We start from the raw sequence: 7,561 nt of genomic DNA, 5'->3' as shown, positions 1-7,561 counted from the left end.
TCTTCCACCTGGGCACAAAATATTAAAAGGAAAATTATTTTTCTATTATGACTTCCCTCACAAGCAGGCTAACTCTGGGATACTTCATTCTATTTTCTTAATACAACTTTTCCAGTTCTTTTGAAACTTCCCAAGGATTATATTTTTATAGGATACTCTGCGAAAATGAGCTAATATAATGTATTAAAACCCTTCTCCATTTCATTGTAGATAGACCATAAATAAACTTTTAAAAAACTATTTATTTAATGGGTTTTAAGTTTGATTTACTAGTAGTATTTTGGTAGGATTATATTTTCAAAATACAGCACGGATTAATATCCTAGATGGCCAGGAATTTGTAGCTATTATTTAGCCAAACACTACAATTGCATTACATTTCTGATTTTGACAAAACCAGATGTTTAAAAAGGGACAAATACACAAATGAACAGAATAAATCTCCACTGTTCTCTTCATCCAATACTCAGGTTCTTCGGGCTCTTCTGGTTTTTTTTTCATATACTTTGAAGTATAACATTCAATATGTCGAATGCTTTCCCTGGGCATATTCATTTCCTTGTTTTGAATCAAACGCATCACTGAATACATTTGGCAATCTAGTCTAGGAGAATGGGTCTCTATCACACCCACACACTTGGCATTCCTCTGGAGGAGCATGAATGCACAGTTGTTAGCCAATCAAACATAACTTTTGTTAATGGCTAGCAATACAGGCATTGTATTCTTCAGTAATGTATGTCTAACACTGAGAAGGAAAATATGTTTACTGCTCAAGGGAGGTATCAGAGCGTTTGGAATGAGCTCCTAGGAGTTTTGCCAGTTTTCTTCTCTCGAGATTGGTGGCTTGTGAAGACGGTGAAGAGAGGGCTGTTCCCATTAGCTTCATTTCTTCTTGGTAGCAACAAGATTTCTGTTCGCTTCTTACTCCAAGAAGAATTGAAACCACAGTTTACCTGAAAAACATGAGAGTGAAGACAGCATATAAGAGTTACCTCATTTTGATTTTCACTTCATTTACTCATCACAATCCGGAACAGACTGTGCATGATTGTTCACTGAGGGATAAGCCTGGATAAAATGCAAGGATTTCAGAAAATAAGCTGCTTTCTATGATTAAGAAGAAGCCAGCTAGCTCTGTAAACTGCCTAAATATAGAAATGGGCTATTTTATAGGAACTACTTTGGAAAACCCATGAAATTGTATATTTTAACTTAGTTTTATTGTTTCTGTTCTGGTTAGAAAATAAAGCTTCATTATTAAAAATAATTTTTAAATACCAACTGGCAAAAAAAAATTCATCTACCCAGAATTAACATTTTAATGTACATTCTTAGAGGTTTTCTGTACATCATTTACATTTTTTCAAATGGAACCCTTTTGTCAACACTTGTGTTTATTAATTTAAGCACTTGTATCAAGCACTATCTGCTGGGGATACAGTAACTAAAGATGGACGTGGCTCCTCCCCTTATTGAACTTACATTGTGTTGGGGAAAGTGTCTATTTGTAGCCAGATTTTCTTCTCTGCATTCTAAACAACTTCTCATGTCTTTTTTCCTGAAAACTGATTTTTATATGCTGCAGAGCTGTCCACTGAATGGGTGCACCATAGTTTACTTCACCCATCTCGTCCTGTAGGACATTATTGTCATTTTCTATTGTATGCCATTACAAATGGGTTGCAACTAACAATGTAAAGAACATTTAGAAGTAAAATTATTTTCGATAAAATGAAATGTCTAGCCATATTCAAATTTCTGCACTTATTTCCTTTAGAAGAATCCCTGTCTGCAACTAGAACCCGCCATGTCAGACTCAACCATGGGTCTGCCTAGAAGCTCTGAGGTGTAGATTACTGTAATTGAAGAACCTTTTAAATTTTTAGTTCATTTTCCCCATGAAGCAGAGCCTTCTTACATATGTCTGCTGGCATTCCCTTTTCATAATGGAAGTTTCTGCATTGTCTAAAATACTTACATTGAAGCAGTCCTATGTATTGAAAACCTGCTTCTTTCCATGACTGCTATCACCACTACAAACCTTTGCCATCTTTCTAAGTAAGAGAGTAACTGAGATTGCAAATATTTGCATATGAGTTGCTACAAAATCATAAGTAACTTGTGACTGCATTGTCTTAATCCTTGCAGGTGGGTTAATCTTCATGGAGTAAGATCTATTGTTCCTTATTGTGCCACTTATAAGCCTGTTCAAATCACACACACACCCCTGTACATACAATTTTTTTTAACATGGAGATAAATTAGAGAAAGAATTACATCTATTTATATTTATTTCTATAACCATTATTATGATCAACATTTCAATGAGAATAAACAACACCCTCAAAGAAGCAAGAGAAAGCAGTGACATGAAAACTGCTATTTCAACATCAATTCTGTCCTGGCGCTGCTGTTATTTCTTGGCAAGGCCTTAGGCAAAGCAGGCAATGTTATATTCCAATTACCTCATTTATGGAATGGAGCCACCTAGTCTTTCTCCGTAAACACTGCTTTAAAACACTCTATCACACTCAAGTGTCTTGCTTTTCCAACTGCAAATTTTTTCTTTCCTGGATTTAACAAATAACTTAGACATAATTTTTTTTCTCTCTTTTAAAGAAACCATGAAAAACAAAATGCACTGGACATTTAAGATGATGATTTTTTTTTTCCAGTTTACTGCAATAGAAAGGGCATTTATTAATGAGAAACATCTCAAGAAAAGGAAGGAGGTCAAGAGCTTCAAAGAGCCAGGTATGCAAGGGAGTCACATTCACTGGGGAAGGGTAGAGGTGGGCCTGATCTTGGAATATGTGAGAGCAGAGTGGTCATTTCTCAGAATACAAAATGTGGCGGGGATTTCCAGACCTTTGATACTTTCCAGGAACACACAGGCTCAGATGAAGGTCAGCATTGTCAGGACAACATTGTCAGTTGTTCCTCCCTTTCAATCCCCTGCTGAATCATAATGCTATTTCTGGTCCATGATGGGGCCAAGTGTAGAAAAGAGATTTCACAAAGTCACTGAGAAAAAATTACAATAGCTTTCTTTTTAATATACTGATATTTAGTTTGTTGTAGGAAAGACTGAACTACATTTTATTTATTAACATTATACATAATATTAAGTTAGGTTATTTGAAGGATTTGCTATTATTCTTAATTCTAGGATCAGTACAGTTCATTATAGAAACTTATTTTCTGCAAGAGTGTTTCAAAGCTTTTCTACAAAATTGTGGTGCTAGTTGACCCCTCCTTACCTTAGACAATCAAAAATAGGTGAAATTATAATGTCATTAGCAACTCTTTTGAAACACATTTTGTATTGTGAAATAAGACTTTCTGAAGTTTGAGGTACAAGCCAGTGTCCTTTAAAAGTGACATATATGTTCCAATAATTCCAAAACTAGCTAACTCAACAAGGGACCCTAAGTAAGGGAGGAAGTACTTACACTTACATAATTTCTTTTAATTCATCAGAGAACATCAAGGCAGGTGTTTCAAGGATTTTGCACTTCAAAGAAGTGTTATAAACAGAAACCCACACATCAAATAAATTTTTGGAGCAATCACACTGCCCAAAATAACTTAAAATATATTTTTTTAATTAGGTTGTATCTTGGGTAAGGTCATATCTAAATTAAATCGTGAATCAATGGGAAAGTAGCCTTGGGACCAGCTAAATTGCTTTTAAATAAATATGCAGTTCAGATAGACAGAAGAGAATGAGAATGTTTTGTGAAAAGGAACTTTAATAACGGAATATGATTTATAAAGATAATATGAATTAGAAGCAGGTAAGAAGAAAAAGGTAAAAGAAAGACAAGGACAGAAGTTTAAAATATGGTTGCTCTACAAAATGATGTCCTTAAAGTCCCACAGCGTATATCTTCAGGGGAGATTTGAATTTGAAAATAGTATAAAGTCTATTTGATTATTTGGAATACTACCCTGGTCTATATCAATGGAATCAGATTATTATTGCTCATTTGTATAAAAGATAATGTGTCTCTGTGCAATAAGAGCAATTAATTGCATGTCGGTCACCAAGTAATCAATACAACATGCCATTTTGACCAAAATAATCAGCCCATTTCAAATCACTCAAGTTATTTGAATTACTTGATTCTATCATGATGTTATCTTTTACCCCTTGTATGTAATGGGTTGTACTGATGGAATTCCTGGTGAGTTCTAATTTGTTAATGTGAGCTATACATATTATATTGCTGAACCACGTTTTATACAAAATAACCTGAACTTGTAGTAGGTACAGACAGAAAATGGCTTTATTTTTCACCAATTGCTGTCAAACATGCTCTATTGGGTATTCTTTCTCTGCCTCTTGCTGACACCTCAGGCTGATCTCACAGCTTTTGGGATATCAGGAGTCATTTATAAAGCCTTGTCTGATTTTAGTGTGTTTTCCCTACCCCCACCCCCCAACTAGTTCAGGCCTTAACCCTGGACTGAGGAAACTGTCCTAGGAATAAGGAATAAGGTAGAATCTGGTCTTTAATACATACCTCTCCCCCATCCTTCTTCATTCCACCAGGTTTGGAGTGGGGAATGGATGGAGAGGATTAGGGAAAGAACTTGCAGAAGTCTATTTACTTAATGATGTGTACTTTAGCTCTCTTGGTTTGTTGCTGTTCTCTAGGTGGCAGGCAGGGCTGAGTATGCAGTTCACCAGGAGCCTCACCTTGGGGTTTAATGCTTTGGAGTCACCATCTTGAAATTCATAATAATCTAATCTTAGAATTCGTTTTGTGAATGAAGTCTGAAGGAAGAAGGGAGGAAACTGCAGGTATGTGGGTGTGGCACATGCAGTTCTGCCTCTGTCCCACCTTGTGGGATCGTTCTGGACCTCTCTTTCCCAACCCCCTCTCCTGCCAGGCCCAATGCTCTGCGGCTTGCTGCCCCAGGTAGAGGCCTAGACACAGATGCAGAGAAGGCTGGGATGGGATGCACTTTCCATAGCATTTGGGGCTGGTCATGGTGGCAGCCAGCTGTGCCCTGCGCTGTCAGTGCTACAGTGTGTTTGCAGAGCCACCAGGCTGGAGCAAACCCCTTGCCCACTCCCTATTCAAGTAATTAGTGTGTCCTGGCTGGGAGGTTGCCATCTCTTGGTGTTCACCCATCTGCTGAGGGTTGGGGAGATTGATGTTCCCATCCCCGGCCAGGCACAGCAGTGTTGAGCCAGTGGCTAGCAGCGGGGAGATGGCAGCAGCCTGTGACCATGTGCTCCTGCACACACGTGGGCACTAAACTAAAAATAAAATGCTAAGCCCCTTCCTGACTGAAAGAACCCCCTGCGGGGAAAGGGACCCCAGAAAATCCTTAAAATTGAGCTCATGGTCATGATGGAACAGGAGGTCAGAAAAGCCTAATTCTATGCCCCTCCCTTTTATGGTTTTGATACAACTGACCTGAAAGTATGGCAAAATAGAGATTTTTTTTGTTTTTTTTTTTTGAGACGGAGTCTTGCTCTGTCGCCCAGGCTGGAGTGCAGTGGCGCGATCTCGGCTCACTGCAAGCTCCGCCTCCCGGGTTCCCGCCATTCTCCTGCCTCAGCCTCCCGAGTAGCTGGGACTACAGGCGCCGCCACTTCGCCCGGCTAGTTTTTTTCTATTTTTTAATAGAGACGGGGTTTCACCGTGTTAGCCAGGATGGTCTCGATCTCCTGACCTCGTGATCCGCCCGTCTCGGCCTCCCAAAGTGCTGGGATTACAGGCTTGAGCCACCGCGCCCGGCCCAAAATAGAGATTTTAAGACTGACAGAGCAGAGTCCGTGGCAATAAGATACCAAATTATAAACAGGACCTGAGGCCATGCCATGCAAGGGTTAAGACACTCACCCCTGCACTTAAAGAAAAGTAAACTATGTTCTAACTGCTACAAGGTTTTTAGTTTTCTCTAGCAGCTAAACAAGTACTGGCCTTGAGATAAGCAATATTAAAACAATTGTAGCTTAGCACTGGACACTAACTAACTGACCTCCTATTCTACCAGCCATAACTTCAGCTTTGATTGGACAAGAGAAGATTTCAGTAACTTTCTCCTGATAAGAAAACCACCAACCATACACTAGCTCTGGCCGGTTTACAGAGGTTGTGTACTTGCCTGACTTCACATCCTAAAAACCCCTCTTGACATACAGAGCCTAATTGCAATATATTTAAATGTTAAATCTCCACCTCAAAGTGAACCTGGGTCATATGTTATTAAATACATGCATATTTGTTCAATATGCAAGTGGCAGGACCACCTTCATGAATATTCATAGCTATTCCCATAACCTGCTGGGCATGTATGTTTAACCAACTGGTTCAGCATTAAGGTCCTACCCCCACCCCCGCTCCTTTGAAAGTGCCTCTCCCTGGTCTTAGCCAGAGGCACACCTCCCTGTCTGAGGGATGGGCACCTTGCAGGGTATAATCCTTTATGGGAAATAAAGTCTCCTTTCCTTTCCAATTTTATGATTTTTTTTTCTTAATTTAGCAGCACCCGATGGTCCTGCAGGGCCCTGGGTACCTATGAATGTCGGCACTCACCTTCCTGCACCAGGGTAGAGCATGGCATTTAGTAGCAAATAAAAGATGCCACCCTGATAGTAAAGAATGAGAGACAAAAGAAGGGAATGGTTTTATACTTTAGTACCTTTAACGGCACTCTTTTGAAAAGGGGCTCTATATTTTCATTTTGCAACAGGTCCCACAAATTATGTAGCTGGCCCCAGTGACAGCTATTCAAATGGGGAAGCTTTCAAGGGATGCAGGGTGTGAGATAAAGTAGTAAATGTCTGCTTCTGGCCAGCCACATGGCCCTTGCTGTGAAGAAGCAATGTTTGCTCATTCTGCCTGTCAGCCTACCTTCAGAAACCCCTGGCTCAGTGACAAGCACAGCCCTCTGGAAGAATGCCTTGAAGATGATAAGCAGAACAGAGCACAGATTCCATCTTTTGCCTGAATCACTGCATTTTTAGAAAAGATAAGTTCAGTGATCCTAGATTTTGCCTCTTCCTGTCCATAAGATAACATCTGACAGGATTAATAATTATACCTTTGTGATCCGTAGCCAGATGTACTCTTGCACCCAAACTTTGATGAGATTTTGCTCTAATGTAACTTCTGAGTACATTTTATGTAACTTCTGAACACGCACGGAACCTCCACCACGTAACGTATAAGGTATGGGTTGAAACACTGCTTTGGAACAGTCTAACAGAACTCTGAAAGGCTCTCTTTGGTTGAAACTGTCAGTAAGACTCTAAATGAAATTAATTTAATTCTTTGAAAGTCTAGCTTTTTCTTTAGTTGACAAGGAGAAGGTTGATTTGGAGGTACTGGGTTTATTGAAATTAACCTTGAGATCTCTGACAGACTGCCTGAGACCCTGTGTCTCTTTTCCTGTCTGGGCCAATGGACCCCACTGCTTCCTGGTCCACTATGCCACTCTCTTTGTCACCTTCCAGGTGGTCCAAGCCTAACTACTTTCCACAGCAGCCACTCAGCCCAGAAGATGTTCAACGGTCCTTGATGTAACAATCTGTGTGAGA

The sequence above is a fragment of the Theropithecus gelada genome, chromosome 2 (genome assembly GCF_003255815.1).
Source record: "Theropithecus gelada isolate Dixy chromosome 2, Tgel_1.0, whole genome shotgun sequence".
NCBI classification, from domain to species: domain Eukaryota; kingdom Metazoa; phylum Chordata; class Mammalia; order Primates; family Cercopithecidae; genus Theropithecus; species Theropithecus gelada.
This window is presented reverse-complemented; position numbering follows the sequence as displayed.